Source organism: Aegilops tauschii, chromosome 6 (genome assembly GCF_002575655.3).
Source record: "Aegilops tauschii subsp. strangulata cultivar AL8/78 chromosome 6, Aet v6.0, whole genome shotgun sequence".
NCBI classification, from domain to species: Eukaryota; Viridiplantae; Streptophyta; class Magnoliopsida; order Poales; family Poaceae; genus Aegilops; species Aegilops tauschii.
In genome coordinates this window covers 305750875-305768231 of record NC_053040.3, presented here as the reverse complement: position 1 = coordinate 305768231, position 17357 = coordinate 305750875, and the positions used below count along the sequence as shown (strand labels likewise).

Here is a 17357-nt window from a genome sequence, read left to right as displayed (position 1 = left end):
TTTCCGTTCTTACCACTTCTTTCATCTTCGGATTTAACTGACGTTGGTGATCAACAACGGGTTTAGCATCAGGTTCCATATTTATCTTGTGCTGACATAGAGTGGGACTGATGCCCTTAAGATCATCAAGAGTGTATCCAATAGCAGCTCGGTGCTTCCTTAGAACTTTCAATAATCTTTCTTCTTCATGTTCTGAACGGTTAGCACTAATAATAACAGGATATATCTTCTTCTCATCAAGATAAGCATATTTCAAAGTGTCAGGTAACTGTTTTAATTCAAACACATGATCACCTTTAGGTGGAGGAGGACTTCCTAGAGTTTCAATAGGCAAATTGTGTTTAAGCAGAGGACGCTGATCAAAGAGAATCTAATCTATTTCATTTCTTTTATGCATATGTATATCATTCTCATGGTCTAGCAAATACTATTCTAGTGGATCAGTAGGAGGTACAGCAATAGAAGCAAGACCAATTCTTTCTTATGGTGCTTTCTACTAAACTTGGAAAAATTAAACTCATGAGACTCATCACCAAAGCTAACACCGATAGTTTGTTTCTCACAATCTATTTTAACATTCACAGTGTTCAAGAAAGGTCTAGCAAAGATAATGGGACAAAAATCATCTTGTGGGGAACCAAGAACAAGAAAATCAGTAGGGTATTTTATTTTCCCACACAAGACCTCAACATCTCTAACAATCCCAAGTGGTGTGATGGTGTCTCTATTAGCAAGTTTAATAGTAACATCTATATGTCTTCTATTTCAGCGAGTGCTATGCCATTCATAATTTCTTGATATAAGGTAAAACGAATAGCACTCACGCTAGCACCTATGTCGCATAAACCATGGTAACACTGATCTCCTATTTTAACTGAGACAACGGGCATGCCAACAACGGGTCTATGTTTATCTTTTTCATCGGGTTTGGCAATTCTCACTACACCACGACACTCAAAACAGCATCAAACAATGTGTCGGCATAGGTAACCTAAGGCGACACATTTAGTGTCGGCAAAGACTTTTGCCGATAGAAAGGAGATGTCGCCTATAGTCCTACCGGTATAGGTCTTTCCCGACAGATAAATCTTCGCCGACACATGCTGTGACAGGCTTGGTGAGGTCTACGCCGACAAACATTTGTATGCCGATAGACAATGCTATGCCGACAGATCATCTGACTGTGTGCTATGCCGATAGATACTATGAAACCCATTGCTATGCCGATAGTTTATCTGTCAACGTGCTATGCTGACAGATAGTGCGACGCTCAATAGTTTCGCCGACACATTTGCTGCGAGCGTTCAATGTTTCAGCACCGATGCAAATGCACCATATTTTAACATGAAATTACATTCACAATATTCTATTTATGTTCAGTGTGCAATACATATACAAACAAAACACACTTTTCGATTCATCACAAGATACCATTTGATTAATACATTCATTCAAGCATGTATACAAGATTCATTAGTTTGCTACACTCAAGTCAGCTACAACCAATAAGGAAATAAGTAAGTCGACATAAAAGACGTGGTCTATTACAAAATATGATGGCTAAGCTCCTAAGAGACCCAATTGTTCGATCACTTGACTACTACAAGATATTAAGGAAGAGACCAAATCTCTTCGATCACCGAGCTGACATCAACTTCCATATCCACAAAATGTGTCAAACATGTTATGAACAAAACCGATCATCAGAACATCTTGAATCAACATGTGGACGTGCCATTGTCACTGCAAAAGAACTTAAACGCTTGAGCAATCTTAGAAATGAGAATTTGTTCAAATTTGTGAGTTGCCCTTGATCCCAAAGATCTAAAAATAGAAGATGTACTACAAATAGTTTGTTACAGAAAATATCCTTAACAAAGCATCAACAAAAGTCAGGCTAGCAACTAGCATATCACATGCCTTAATAGAAAATTATGCACACATTGACTTAGATCTGTTAAAAGGCATAACGAATAAGGTTCTTATTGTAACTTTACAGATTTGTATTTGAAGTTCCTCAACCAGCAAATAATCAGATATGCACTTGTACATGTACCGGCAGTCATATAGGTGGTAGCAGGAAGTGCACTTGGTGAAAAAAAAGCCATTTCGAAAACCATATGCTTGCACATGCATCCTGGTTCAACGGATGCACTCTAGTTAGGCATTGTATAGTGTGAGTAATTGCTAGGATGAACTTCACACAATTTATAATAAAATCATGCCTGCCATTTACTATGTGCTCTGAGTTCATCTATAGTCCATTTAATTACTACATGCGCCCAGTTCATCTACAAGCCACTAAACTATTAACAGACCTAGCATAATTATTGATATCCACTAGTAAGAAAATCTGATTTAGAATCTAAACTCAGATGAATCTATTTAGAAAATGTAAGAAAGATACCTAGCAAGTAAATGGTGTTACATCTTCCATCACGACAAGAAAAGAATGGCTAGAAAGCTAGTACCTTGTTCATTACTTGCTTTTACCCTCGAGGACCTTATATAAGTTGATAGTGTGCCATCATGATTTACCACATCTTAGTGCCTGTATTTAACCAATGAGTCTTTTCAGTTACAGATGTCTATACTACAATTATTCTAAATTTGTAACATCATTAAAGATTGAAGTATAAGAAATTGCCCAATACTAAGAACACCTTCAAAATGCAGAGAGATTTGTGCAAATGGTATTAAGAGAGATAGGCTATATAAAAGAAGTTACATAGTGAACAAGGTAAAATAGGTTGGCAACTTGGCATATACCAGCTTCTATAAAAAAAGGAATGCAATGTAGTTGTTAAACATGTCGTTTATACTGACCTAACTAGTGAAAATTATGTGCACCAGTTTAAGGCGAACATCTCAGAAGTATAAAATAAATGGGACTCATTGCTAGCAGTAAAACAAAATCAAGTATATGCATAGTGTAGGGATGACTCAGTTGGAATAAGGCATGACTCAAGTTTGGTGCACAAATCAGTATTTACAATGAAAAAGCGGATAAAATAGATCCTTAAAGAATAGGACCTCCTACCTAAATATATATAGAAGTCCGCGGGAAATTTTGATGTGCATGTTTATCGATGAAACCTTGTTACGAAGCTGTATTTGGTCTGGCCACACGGTGAGAAGGAAGATGTTCCCATGACATGGTTTGTGATGTGATGTTGCTCGATGAGCTTGATGATGCCATTCGCAGGACTGTTCTTCTCGATCACCAGCATTTCAGCTTGCATCTGTAAGTTGATTTTTTGTTTCTTTTTGTAAATCGACGAGAAGTGAATATCTGCAGCATGATGTTGAGAATGGAATTGGTTAAGCTGACCTTGAGAGAAACTGCACAGAAATGGAGGTAGTGGTTTAAAAGTGTGTTCATCCCCTCCTCCTCGGTCTTCCTGTATGCCTTGAGCTCCTGAAGCTGGCTTGGATCAACCTTTCATATTCCTGCGGCACGAGAGTTGAATCCATTAGTTGATAGATAGATAGATAGATAGAAGCACGTGGCTAAAATTCCGAAACAGAAGTAGCATCAATACAAGTACAAAAAACAAAAAACATTTAATTGGTGTATCATTAATTACTTTGTTGTGCAAATTAATTGGCAGAGTTTGGAGCTTTTACGGATCATGATTCTGTGGGCGGGTTGATGGACATGCAGCAGGACAAAAAAAGAAGGTAACATTAGCCCCTCCCTCGGCAGCCTCGCGCTCAGAGGAAAGGAGCTCAACATAGCCACATTAGCAACAGATCCGGTGACCCTACTGGATCCGATTGGAGGAGTAGAGCATGGAGACGGCGACGCACATGGAGGAGTGGATGAGGATGAATATCATGGAGTATAATTCAAATAAGACACACCATGGACACCTTGCCAGAGAAGAGCCTAAATCGTTGCCACATGGTGACTAGACGAATTAAATAAGTATAACGAGTTGTCTTCATAGAAAATTAGAGAGGTTGATCACAATCGCCTACCATATATGTTTGTACCATTCTTTAATAGTATCCATGTACAAATCAGCCAAGCACCACCCACGAAAGACATGGCCTTATCCAGCGACACATACGAGTTATAGGTTGGTCCTGTCATGGAAGTTCAAAATAAGCAAACAACAAAGATAAGCCAAACTGTTGTAGGAAAATATATTTGGCTACAACACAAAAAATGTATCATTTCAGTTTCAGATGTTTGTACTGTAATTATTTTAAATTTGCAACATGAGCAAGGGTTCAAGTGTATTTTTTTTTTTTGGAACTACAAGCTAATGGTAAACAATATGTTTCATTCAAAACAAGGGTAATGATGGAATAATTAAGATGACCATTTGCACAAATAGGGCAAGGTCAATCAATAAGTTCAGTCTGTTCCTATCAATATAGAGACTGCAATGAAAACATGATAAGAAAAACTAATATCCAATGATGCTTAATGAATACTATTCTGACCTCATGAAGGCGTTGACCAAGCTTCAGAAGCCTCTTGTGGAGTTTTCCCTCTGTACATAGATTCAATTGAAGACACTGCAGAGATGATATTATTCAGTTCAACGCTAAACCAGGAAGATCTCATGGGTCACACAATCATGAGGAATCACATAAAAGAATAACCCATGATTAAACTTACCTACAGGATGCAACGGTTAGATGCAAAGGAGGGCATGACAAGGGGGAATAGGAGATCCATCACCCGAGGTGGAAGAGGGACGGCTGGGTGGCACCTCGGGATGCAGGGGGTTGTGCGGCTCCTTGGCTGTGGATGGAAGCACCACGCGGTGGAAGGAAGCTTTGGGGGCCACTAACGGCAGTTGGAGAAGCAACGGCGCAAATTGGTAAGCAGGTCGGCCGTCGCCAGGGCGACACGTCGGGATGCACCATGGGCTGGGCAAGAGCTTCCGGTGGTGGCGTGGCGCCGCCGGCGGTGGAGGCGCAGCGGCGTGACCGAATCGGCAGATGCGGCATCGGTCGTGGGATGAGCTGACGATGGGGCGTCACCTCAGGCTGCTGCTGGTGGGGCTGCACCACGGGCTGGACGGGAGCTTCGGGTGGCACGCGCGACGGTGGGACGCGCAGTGGCATGACCGAATCGACGGAGATGAAGGGTGGCGGCGGCTGGTGGGCGATTTAGGTTTAGGTTTAGGTTTGCGTGGCCAGGGTGAGATAGCGTGCTTGTGTCGCGGCTGGGATTTGGGCCTCTCGCACGCTCGGCTGCATCCTCTCAATACATGGGCTGCGGCCCACGCATGGAAACTGGTGGGCTGGATGTGACAAACGCCGACACTTTTTTCGTTGAAGAGCATCGCCGACACATAATTGATACATCTCCAACGTATCTATAATTTTTGATTGTTCCATGCTATATTATATTCTGTTTTGGACATTATTGGGCTTTATTATACACTTTTATATTATTTTGGGACTAACCTATTAACCGGAGGCCCAGCCCAGAATTGTTGTTTTTTTGCCTATTTCAGAGTTTCGCAAAAAAGAATATCAAACGGAGTCCAAACGGAATGAAACCTTCGGGAACGTGATTTTCGGAACGAATGTGATCCAGAGGACTTCGACCCTACGTTAAGACATCAACCAGGAGGGCACGAGGTAGGGGGCGCGCCTACCCCCCAGGCGCGCCCTCCACCCTCGTGGGCCCCACGTTGCTCCACCGACGTACTCCTTCCTCCTACGTACCCCCAAACTACCAGATACGGAGCCAAAAACCTAATTCCACCGCCGCAACCTTCTGTACCTGTGAGATCCCATCTTGGGGCCTTTTCCGGAGCTCCGCCGGAGGGGGCATCGATCATGGAGGGCTTCTACATCAACACCATAGCCTCTCCGATGATGTGTGAGTAATTTACCTCAGACCTTCGGGTCCATAGTTATTAGCTAGATGGCTTCTTCTCTCTTTTTGGATCTCAATACAATGTTCTCCCCCTCTCTCGTGGAGATCTATTTGATGTAATCTTCTTTTGCGGTGTGTTTGTTTAGACCGACGAATTGTGGGTTTATGATCAAGTTTATCTATGAACAATATTTGAATCTTCTCTGAATTCTTTTATGTATGATTGGTTATCTTTGCAAGTCTCTTCGAATTATCAGTTTGGTTTGGCCTACTAGATTGATCTTTCTTGCAATGGGAGAAGTGCTTACCTTTGGGTTCAATCTTGCGGTGTCCTTTCCCAGTGACAGTAGGGGCAGCAAGGCACGTATTGTATTGTTGCCATCGAGGATAACAAGATGGGGTTTATATCATATTGCATGAGTTTATCCCTCTACATCATGTCATCTTGCTTAAAGCGTTACTCTGTTCTTATGAACTTAATACTCTAGATGCATGCTGGATAGCGGTCGATGTGTGGAGTAATAGTAGTAGATGTAGGCAGGAGTCGGTGTAGTTGTCTCGGACGTGATGCCTATATACATGATCATACCTAGATATTCTCATAACTATGCTCAATTCTATCAATTGCTCAACAGTAATTTGTTCACCCACCGTAATATTTATGCTCTTGAGAGAAGCCACTAGTGAAACCTATGGCCCCTGGGTCTACTTTCCATCATATTAATCTTCCAACACTTAGTTATTTTTATTGCCCTCTATTTTACTTTGCATCTTTATCATAAAAATACCAAAAATATTATCTTATCATTTCTATCAGATCTCACTCTCGTAAGTGGCCGCGTAGGGATTGACAACCCCTTATCGCGTTGGTTGCGAGGATTTATTTGTTTGTGTTGGTGCGAGGGACTCGTGCGTGGCCTCCTATTGGATTGATACATTGGTTCTCAAAAACTGAGGGAAATACTTACGCTGCTTTACTGCATCACCCTTTCATCTTCAAGGAAAAACCAACGCAGTGCTCAAGAGGTAGCAAGAAGGATTTCTGGCGCCTTTGTCGGGGAGGCTTACGCAAGGTTAAGTCAAGATTTGGACTCCCGACAACGAGCCATTTCTGGCGCCGTTGCCGGGGAGTCTACACAAAAGTCAACATACCAAGTACCCATCACAAACCCTTATCTCCCGCATTATTTGCCATTTGCCTCTCGTTTTCCTCTCCCCCACTTCACCCTTGCCGTTTTATTTGCCCTCTCTTTTCCGTTCGCTTCTTTTTTGTTTGCTTCTTGTTTGCTCGTGTGTTGGATTGCTTGCTTGTCACGATGGCTCAAGATAATACTAAATTGTGTGACTTCACCAATACCAACAACAATGATTTCCTTAGTACTCCGATTGCTCCTCTTACCGATACTGAATCTTGTGAAATCAATACTGCTTTATTGAATCTTGTCATGAAAGATCAATTCGCCGGCCTTCCTAGTGAAGATGCCGCTACCCATCTAAATAGTTTCGTTGATTTGTGTGATATGCAAAAGAAGAAAGATGTGGACAATGATATTGTTAAATTGAAGCTATTTCGTTTTTCGCTTAGAGATCGTGCTAAAGCTTGGTTTTCGTCTTTGCCTAAAAATAGTATTGATTCTTGGAATAAGTGCAAAGATGCTTTTATCTCTAAGTATTTTCCTCCCGCTAAGATTATCTCTCTTAGAAATGATATTATGAATTTTAAGCAACTTGATCATGAACATGTTGCACAAGCTTGGGAGAGGATGAAATTAATGATACGTAATTGCCCTACGCATGGTTTGAATTTGTGGATGATTATACAAAAAATTTATGCCGGATTGAATTTTGCTTCTAGAAATCTTTTAGATTCAGCCGCGGGAGGCACTTTTATGGAAATCACTTTAGGAGAAGCTACTAAACTCCTAGATAATATTATGGTTAATTATTCTCAATGGCACACTGAAAGATCTACTAATAAAAAAGTGCATGCGATAGAAGAAATTAATGTTTTGAGTGGAGAGATGGATGAACTTATGAAATTGTTTGCTAATAAAAATGTTTCTTCCGATCCTAATGATATGCCTTTGTCTACTTTGATTGAGAATAATAATGAATCTATGGATGTGAATTTTGTTGGTAGGAATAATTTTGGTAACAACGCGTATAGAGGAAACTTTAATCCTAGGCCGTACCCTAGTAATTCCTCTAATAATTATGGTAATTCCTACAACAATTCTTATGGAAATTTTAATAATATACCCTCTGAATTTGAGACTAGTGTTAAAGAATTTATAAATTCGCAAAAGAATTTCAATGCTTTGCTTGAAGAAAAGTTGCCTAAGATTGATGAATTGGCTAGGAACGTTGATAGAATTTCTCTTGATGTTGATTCTTTGAAACTTAGATCTATTCCACCTAAGCATGATATCAATGAGTCTCTCAAATCCATGAGAATTTCCATTGATGAGTGCAAAAAAAGAACCGCTAGGATGCGTGCTAAGAAAGATTGTTTTGTGAAAGCGTGTTCTTCTAGTTTATATGAAAATAAAGATGAAGATCTAAAAGTTATTGATGTGTCTCCTCTTAAATCTTTGTTTTGCAATATGAATCTTGATAATGATGATATTGAACATGATCCACCTTTACCTAGAAGGCGTTCAAAAAATTTGGAGTTTTTAGATCTTGATACTAAAATTGATAAAAGTGGGAATGAAGAGGTCAAAACTCTAGATATTAATGAACCCACTATTTTGGATTTCAAGGAATTTAATTATGATAATTGTTCTTTAATAGATTGTATTTCCTTATTGCAATCCGTGCTAAATTCTCCTCATGCTTATAGTCAAAATAAAGCCTTTACCAAACATATCGTTCATGCTTTGATGCAATCTTATGAAGAAAAACTTGAGTTGGAAGTTTCTATCCCTAGAAAAATTTGTGATGAATGGGAACCTACTATTAAAATTAAAATTAAAGATCATGAATGCTATGCTTTGTGTGATTTGGGTGCTAGTGTTTCCACGATTCCAAAAACTTTATGCGATTTACTAGGTTTTCGTGAATTTGATGATTGCTCTCTAAACTTGCACCTTGCGGATTCCACTATTAAGAAACCTATGGGAAGAATTAATGATGTTCTTATTGTTGCAAATAGGAACTATGTGCCCGTAGATTTTATTGTTCTTGACATAGATTGCAATCCTTCGTGTCTTATTATTCTTGGTAGACCTTTCCTTAGATCGATTGGTGCAATTATTGATATGAAGGAAGGGAATATTAGATTCCAATTTCAGTTAAGGAAAGGCATGGAACACTTCCCTAGAAAGAAAATAAAATTACCTTATGAATCTATTATGAGAGCCACTTATGGATTGCCTACCAAAGATGGCAATACCTAGATCTATCATTGCTATTATGCCTAGCTAGGGGCGTTAAACGATAGCTCTTGTTGGGAGGCAACCCAATTCTATTTTTAGTTTTTTGCTTTTTGCTTCTGTTTAGGAATAAATATTCGATCTAGCCTCTGGTTAGATTTGTTTTTATGTTTTAATTAGTGTTTGTGCCAAGTTTAACCTATAGGATCTTCTTGGATGATAGTTATTTGATCTTGCTGAAAATTCCAGAAACTTTCTGTTCACGAAAATAATTGTTAAAAATCAACAGAACGTGACAAAATATTTATTCCAATTGCTGCTGATCAATAAACAAATTGTCTAGTTCTTCCTATTTTGGTAGATTTTTTGGAGTTCCAGAAGTTTGCGTTAGTTACAGATTGCTACAGACTGTTCTGTTTTTGACAGATTCTGTTTTTTCGTGAGTTGTTTGCTTATTTTGATGAATCTATGTCTAGTAAAATAGTTTATAAACCATAGAGAAGTTGTAATACAGTAGGTTTAACACCAATATAAATAAATAATGAGTTCATTACGGTACCTTGAAGTGGTCTTTTGTTTTCTTGCGCTAACGGAGCTCACGAGATTTTCTGCTGAGTTTTGTGTTGTGAAGTTTTCATGTTTTGGGTGAAAGATTTGATGGATTATGGAACAAGGCGTGGAAAGAGCCTAAGATTGGGGATGCCCATGGCACCCCAAGATAATCTAAGGACACCTAAAATCCAAAGCTTGGGGATTCCCCAGAAGGCATCCCCTCTTTCGTCTACTTCCATCGGTAACGTTACTTGGAGCTATATTTTTATTCACCACATGATATGTGTTTTGCTTGGAGCGTCTTGTACTATTTGAGTCTTTATTTGTTAGTTTACCACAATCATCTTTGCTGTACACACCTTTTGAGAGAGACACACATGATTCGGAAATTATTAGAATATTCTATGTGCTTCACTTATATCTTTTGAGTTATATAGTTTTTGCTCTAGTACTTCACTTATATCTTTTAGAGCACGGTGGTGGTTTTGTTTTATAGAAATTATTATTCTCTCATACTTCACTTAGAGTATTTTGAGAGTCTTAAACAGAATGGTAATTTTCTTAAATAATCCTAATATGCTAGGTATTCAAGATTAGTAAAAACTTTCTTATGAGTGTGTAGAATACTAAGAGAAGTTTGATGCTTGATGATTTTTTTGAGACATGGAGGTAGTGATATCAAAGTTGTGCTAGTTTAGTAGTTGTGAATTTGAGAAATACTTGTGTTGAAGTTTGCAAGTCCCGTAGCATGCAAGTATGGTAAACGTTATGTAACAAATTTGAAACATGAGGTGCTCTTTGATTGTCCTCCTTATGAGTGGCGGTCGGGGACGAGCGATGGTCTTTTCCTACCAATCTATCACCCTAGGAGCATGCTCGTAGTGCTTGGTTTTTGATGACTTGTAGATTTTTGCAATAAGTATGTGAGTTCTTTATGACTAATGTTGAGTCCATGGATTATACGCACTCTCACCTTTCCAACATTGCTAGCCTCTTCGGTACCGTGCATTGCCCTTTCTCACATTGAGAGTTGGTGCAAACTTCGCCGGTGCATCCCAACCTCGTGATATGATACGCTCTTTCACACATAAACCTCCTTATATGTTCCTCAAAACAGCCACCATACCTACCTATTATGGCATTTCCATAGCCATTCCGAGATATATTGCCATGCAACTTTCCACCATTCCGTTTATCATGACACGTTCATCATTGTCATATTGCTTTGCATGATCATGTAGTTGACATCGTATTTGTGGCAAAGCCACCGTTCATAATTTTCATACATGTCACTCTTGGTTCATTGCATATCCCGGTACACCGCCGGAGGCATTCATATAGAGTCATACTTTGTTCTAGTATCGAGTTGTAATCATTGAGTTGTAAATAAATAGAAGTGTGATGATCATCATTTTCTAGAGCATTGTCCCAAGTGAGAAAAAAAGAGAAAGGCCATAAAAAAAGAAGAAGGCCCAAAAAATGAGAGAAAAAGAGAGAAGGGACAATGTTACTATCCTTTTTACCACACTTGTGCTTCAAACTAGCACCATAATCTTCATGATAGAGAGTCTCTTGTTTTGTCACTTTCATATACTAGTGGGAATTTTTCATTATAGAACTTGGCTTGTATATTCCAACAATGGGCTTCCTCAAATGCCCTAGGTCTTCGTGAGCAAGCAAGTTGGATGCACACCCACTTAGTTTCTTTTGTTGAGCTTTCATATATTCATAGCTCTAGTGCATTCATTGCATGGCAATCCCTACTCCTTGCATTAACATCAATCGATGGGAATCTCCATAGCTCATTGATTAGCCTCGTTGATGTGAGACTTTCTCCCTTTTTTGTCTTCTCCACATAACCCCCATCATTATATTCTATTCCACCCATAGTGCTATATCCATGGCTCACGCTCATGTATTGCGTGAAGGTTGAAAAAGTTTGAGATTACTAAAGTATGAAACAATTGCTTGGCTTGTCCTCGGGGTTATACACTTTTATATTATTTTTGGGACTAACCTATCAACCGGAGGCCCAGCCCAGAATTGTTTTTTTTGCCTATTTCAGAGTTTCGCAGAAAAAAAATATCAAACGGAGTCCAAACGGAATGAAGCCTTCGGGAACGTGATTTTCGGAACGAACGTGATCTAGAGGACTTGGACCCTACGTCAAGACATCAACCAGGAGGGCACGAGGTAGGGGGCGCGCCAACCCCCCCCCCCCAGGCACGCCCTCCACCCTCGTGGGCCCCACGTTGCTCCACCGACGTACTCCTTCCAACTATATATACCTATGTACCCCCAAACTACTAGATACGGAGCCAAAAACCTAATTCCACCGCCGCAACCTTCTGTACCCATGAGATCCCATCTTGGGGCCTTTTCCGGAGCTCCGCCGGAGGGGGCATCGACCATGGAGGGCTTCTACATCAACACAATAACCTCTCCGATGATGTGTGAGTAGTTTACCTCAGACCTTCGGGTCCATAGTTATTAGCTAGATGGCTTCTTCTCTCTTTTTGGATCTCAATACAATGTTCTCCCCCTCTCTCGTGGAGATCTATTTGATGTAATCTTCTTTTGCGGTGTGTTTGTTGAGACCGATGAATTGTGGGTTTATGATCAAGTTTATCTATGAACAATATTTGAATCTTCTCTGAATTCTTTTATGTATGATTGGTTATCTTTGCAAGTCTCTTCGAATTATCAGTTTGGTTTGGCCTACTAGATTGATCTTTCTTGCAATGGGAAAAGTGCTTAGCTTTGGGTTCAATCTTGCGGTGTCCTTTCCCAGTGACAGTAGGGGCAACAAGGCATGTATTGTATTGTTGCCATCGAGAATAACGAGATGGGGTTTATATCATATTGCATGAGTTTACCCCTCTACATCATGTCATCTTGCTTAAAGCGTTACTCTGTTCTTATGAACTTAATACTCTAGATGCATGCTGGATAGCGGTCGATGTGTGGAGTAATAGTAGTAGATGTAGGCAGGAGTCGGTGTAGTTGTCTCGGACGTGATGCCTATATACATGATCATACCTAGATATTCTCATAACTATGCTCAATTCTGTCAATTGCTCAACAGTAATTTGTTCACCCACCGTAATATTTATGCTCTTGAGAGAAGCCACTAGTGAAACCTATGGCTCCCGGGTCTATTTTCCATCATATTAATCTTCCAACACTTAGTTATTTTTATTGCCCTCTATTTTACTTTGCATCTTTATCATAAAAATACCAAAAATATTATCTTATCATTTCTATCAAATCTCACTCTCGTAAGTGACCGTGTAGGGATTGACAACCCCTTATCGCGTTGGTTGCGAGGATTTATTTGTTTGTGTAGGTGCGAGGGACTCGTGCGTGGCCTCCTACTGGATTGATACGTTGGTTCTCAAAAACTGAGGGAAATACTTACGCTACTTTACAGCATCACCCTTTCCTCTTCAAGGGAAAACCAATGCTGTGCTCAAGAGGTAGCAATAATCTACCCGCAAAAGGTACATGTGCCGACACATTTTATATCGGAAGATGTTTGTGAAGTACCGACGGATAGAGTGTCTCTCAACTAAACAATCTGGACAATTAATGTGTTGGCGTTCTTTCGGACAGATAATGTGTCGCTAATGTACAACTATGCCGACAGATGCATATCGCCGTTGTGTTGTCGTGGTGTAGTGTCTAGCAGCTTCATCACATAAGTAAATAACATGCCCATCTATATTTACAACCAGGAGATCCTTAACCATAGCAACACTAGGTTCTACTTTGATTTGTTCAGCTGGTTTAGGTGTTCTAATATAACTTTTATTGACCACAGTTGAAACTTTAGCATGTTCCTTTATCCTAATAGGGAAAGGTGGTTTTTCAATATAAGCAGTAGGAACAACTGGATCAACATTATAGATAATAGTTTCATCTTTAGCTATTACCGGTTCTTTAATTTCTTCTTTAATAGGTGGGTGATATTTGTAAGTGCATCTAGTGCCACCCCTAGTTGGTTTTGGAGTATTGACGACAAACCTGGTTGAGGGACTAATGTGTTTGTGAGAATTGCAGGATAACACAGGTAGTAATCCCTCATTGATTCGGTTTACCTACCGGAGATGACCCCTAAAAATGTGTGAAGACATTGAAGACAATGGTGGTATGTGAAGATATTCACAACGAAGATTATGACTCAAGAAGACATTCACATGAAGACTATGGAATGCGAAGACATAGCTGTTTCGTAGTTTTGTTTTCTTCTTTGTTGAGTCATAGGAACCACCGTACTGTTAAGTGGGGTCCAAGTGAACAAAGTCAGAGTGACTGAAGTGATGCTCAACCAAATCCTATGTCTTCGAGCGAAGACAATGAGAGCAAATCTTATCCAGAGCTGGATGAGTCAGCTTTACTTGTAGCCCAAGTCAAGCTGTCGCGTGTGTTTGAAATCTGACCGTTGGAACACATGTCAGTTCCTTAGAGACCCAAGGTCATTTCGGACAAATCAGGTCAGGTTGCCTAGTGGCTATAAATAGCCCACCCCCCTACACCATAATTGGTGGCTGCTCAGAGTTAGTGCACGGCTTTTGTCGTTTGAGAGCAACCCACCTCCGAAGCATTTGAGAGAGAGATCCTTGCGAGGACAAAGCCCAAAACACCCAGAGCCCAAAGAGTGTTTGGCATCACTGAAGTCTTTCTATCCGCATGATCTGAAGACTTGTTACACTTGAGGACTATGAATCCTCCAGCCGGTTAGGCATCGCGTTCTGAGCATCCAAGAGTCATTGTGGATTGCCGGTGAACGAAGTCTGTGAAGGTTTGGAAGTCTACCTTGAAGACTTACCAGAGTGATTGGGCGGGGACTAGGTGTCCTTAGCTCAAGGTGAATAAGGTAAAGACGCGGTCTTATGAGTTGAATCTCAACCTCCCTAACCAGACATACAGTTGTCATAGCAACTGGAACTGGTCCAACAAATCCTTGTCCTCACCAAGCAACTGGTTCTATCTCTTCCTTCTCTTTACTTACAGTTTGTCTTCGTGAAGTCATTGCCTGCTTGCATTATCTATTTGACTTCACTGTGTGACTACTTGTTCTGATTGGCTTCATACTATCTTCCATCCTGATCCATACTGCCTAGCTGCTAATAGTCTTCATGTTTTCACTTCTTTGAATACTTGACTATGGCTTGCCTAGTGTAGTCCACTTTCCGCTGCATGTTAATAGGTTCATTTCTATCCTTTGTCTTCGAAACTTCCATGTTTTGAAGACTTTCATAAAAATCGCCTATTCACCCCCCCCCTCTAGTCGATAACTAGCACTTTCAATTGGTATCAGAGCAAGGTACTCCATTGTTCTGTGTGATTCGGTTTAACCACCTGGAGTTTTAGCTATGTCGACTGCAGGGATAATCAAAGTCTCCGCTGCGTGTCCTGTCTTCGATGGCACCGATTACCCCTACTGGAAGAATAAGATGCACATGCATCTTGAAGCCATTGATGTCGAACTATGGTATGTCATCAAGAACGGCATTCCCAAGACTGGTGAAGGTGTCACCCCTGCTGATGTCAAGAAGTTCGTTCAACTGGATTCTACTGCCAAGAACATCATCTGTGGTCATCTGACCAAAGGACAGTATGGCCGTGTGAGTGCTCTGGAAACGTCGAAGCTAGTCTGGGACTGGCTCTCCAAGGTCAACGAAGGCGTCTCAACCCAGAGAGATCAAAGGATCAGTGTCCTTCGCAACCTCTTCAACCGCTTCAAGAGAAACAACAATGAGAATGTCCAGCTCACGTTTGATCGCCTCACTGACATCACAAATGAGCTTCATGCTCTCGGCGCCACTGAGATCACCAAGCATGAAATCATCAAGACACTCCTGAGATCACTTGACAGCTCGTTTGACACCCTAGCCCTGATGATTCAAGAATGCCCTGACTTCAAGACACTCGATCCGTCTGACATACTTGAGAGGCTCAACACACATGAGTTCCAGCTATCTGAGAAAAGAGATATCTATGGTCCCAACTATGGTCGAACTCGCGCTTTGAAGGCAAAGGCTGTTTCCTCATCTGAAGAAGAATCTGACTGCAGTTCTGGTGATCCTGAAACATTGGAAAGGAGCTTGCTATGCTTGTGAAGAAGTTCCAGAAATTCACCAAGAAAAAAGGCTTCAGAAAGTCTTCAAGATCCAGCTCAAGAAATGATGAAGCTTCCACTCATGAACACAAGAAGAGAACATGCCAAGTGCAAGAAACCTGGTCACTACATCTCTGAGTGTCCTCAGTGGGACAATGAGAACAAGAAGAAGAAGAAGAGAAAGGAGTATGATTCTGATGACAAGAAGAAGAAGAAATCCTCAATGTCTTCTTCCAAATCTTCGTCCAAGTCTTCATCACACAAGAAGAGCTCATCTGGCAAGGCTCGTGCTTTTGTTGGCAAGGAGATGGATTCAGAGGAGGAGTCTGCTTCTAAGGAGGCGGAGGTGGAGTCTGAGGAGGAGTCCGACTCTGGCGTTGCAAGTCTGGCTCTAGCTACCGCCTACGTCGCCAAGTCCATCTTCAACACTGAAGACAATGGCTCCATCACCAATGCTGATGCTAATGAAAAGGACGACTCTGCTCCCACCTACTGCTTTATGGCACGTGGTGCCGAGGTAAACTCACGTGATGCTTACTTTCAAACATCAAGTGAAGATGACTCTGATTGTGAATCCAAACCCAGCTACAAAACACTTGCTAAAATTGCAACTGAACAACAGAAAGCTATGGAACATATTCAAAAACTGTTAGACAAAAGCGATGACCTGTTGGACGCCGAAATGACCCGATCTCAGTCCTTAATTGAAGACATCAAAAATCTTCATGTTAAGTATGAGGAACTTGAAAGTCGTCATGAAACGCTCTCAACAACTCATGAAAAGCTTTCCTATGATTATCTTCAAAGGAAGCAGGAACTCGAGAAATTGAGAGCAGTTCATGAAGATCTTCAAAAAGAGAACGAGTCACCTCGCGCTCAATAGATTAGTTCCTCTCGGGAAGGATTTGAACCACCATGTCTAAAATGCCTTGAGCGTGATAACGCTACCTCTGTTGGTGAATGTTCTACTGCTGCCACTGTTGCAATATCTTCAACTGTTGATGTGGTAACTAACCCCTCAACTGAGGATGCCACTGCTATTGCTGATGAAAATGCTAGGTTGAAGACATTGCTTGAGACAGGGATGTACAAAAGTCTCAAAGGGCATCAGACACTATGTGACGTCCTCAAAAAGCAGATTCTGAACCAAAACCCTAGGAAAGAGGGTGTTGGGTTCGAGAGGAAAATGAATGTTGATGGCTCTTACTGGAAGCCTGAGCAGTACACCAAAACCACATGGGTTGCTGCGAAGGGATCTTCAGTGGACCCATCCACCTTATCTGGCTTCACTTGTGCTAACCCAATTGTCATTGATGAATCCTTTGATGCAAACTATAAACTGTTTAAGAATCAGACTGGTGAAGTGTTTTTCCAGGTATATTGGTACTAATTGCAGGAATGGGCCACCTATGAAGAAGATATGGGTACCCAAAAGTTGTCTTGAGAATCTTCCCGTGAATGTCGT

The 17357-nt window shown here is 40.8% G+C and overlaps 1 long non-coding RNA gene across 2 annotated transcripts; it reads right to left on the bottom strand.

Annotated features, from left to right (window-relative positions):
• Window positions 1–1409: 1409 nt before the first annotated feature.
• Window positions 1410–5160, bottom strand: LOC109774891 (uncharacterized). 2 transcript variants are annotated; one of them, XR_006665414.2, is made up of 7 exons: window positions 4631–5160; window positions 4453–4527; window positions 3982–4089; window positions 3332–3450; window positions 3041–3242; window positions 2472–2551; window positions 1410–2137 (listed from the first exon to the last, which is right to left on the bottom strand). It is a non-coding gene; the product is annotated as an uncharacterized lncRNA (long non-coding RNA). The 2 variants fall into 2 exon arrangements; XR_002235677.4 differs by having other exon boundaries at window positions 1410–1743.
• Window positions 5161–17357: the final 12197 nt, after the last annotated feature.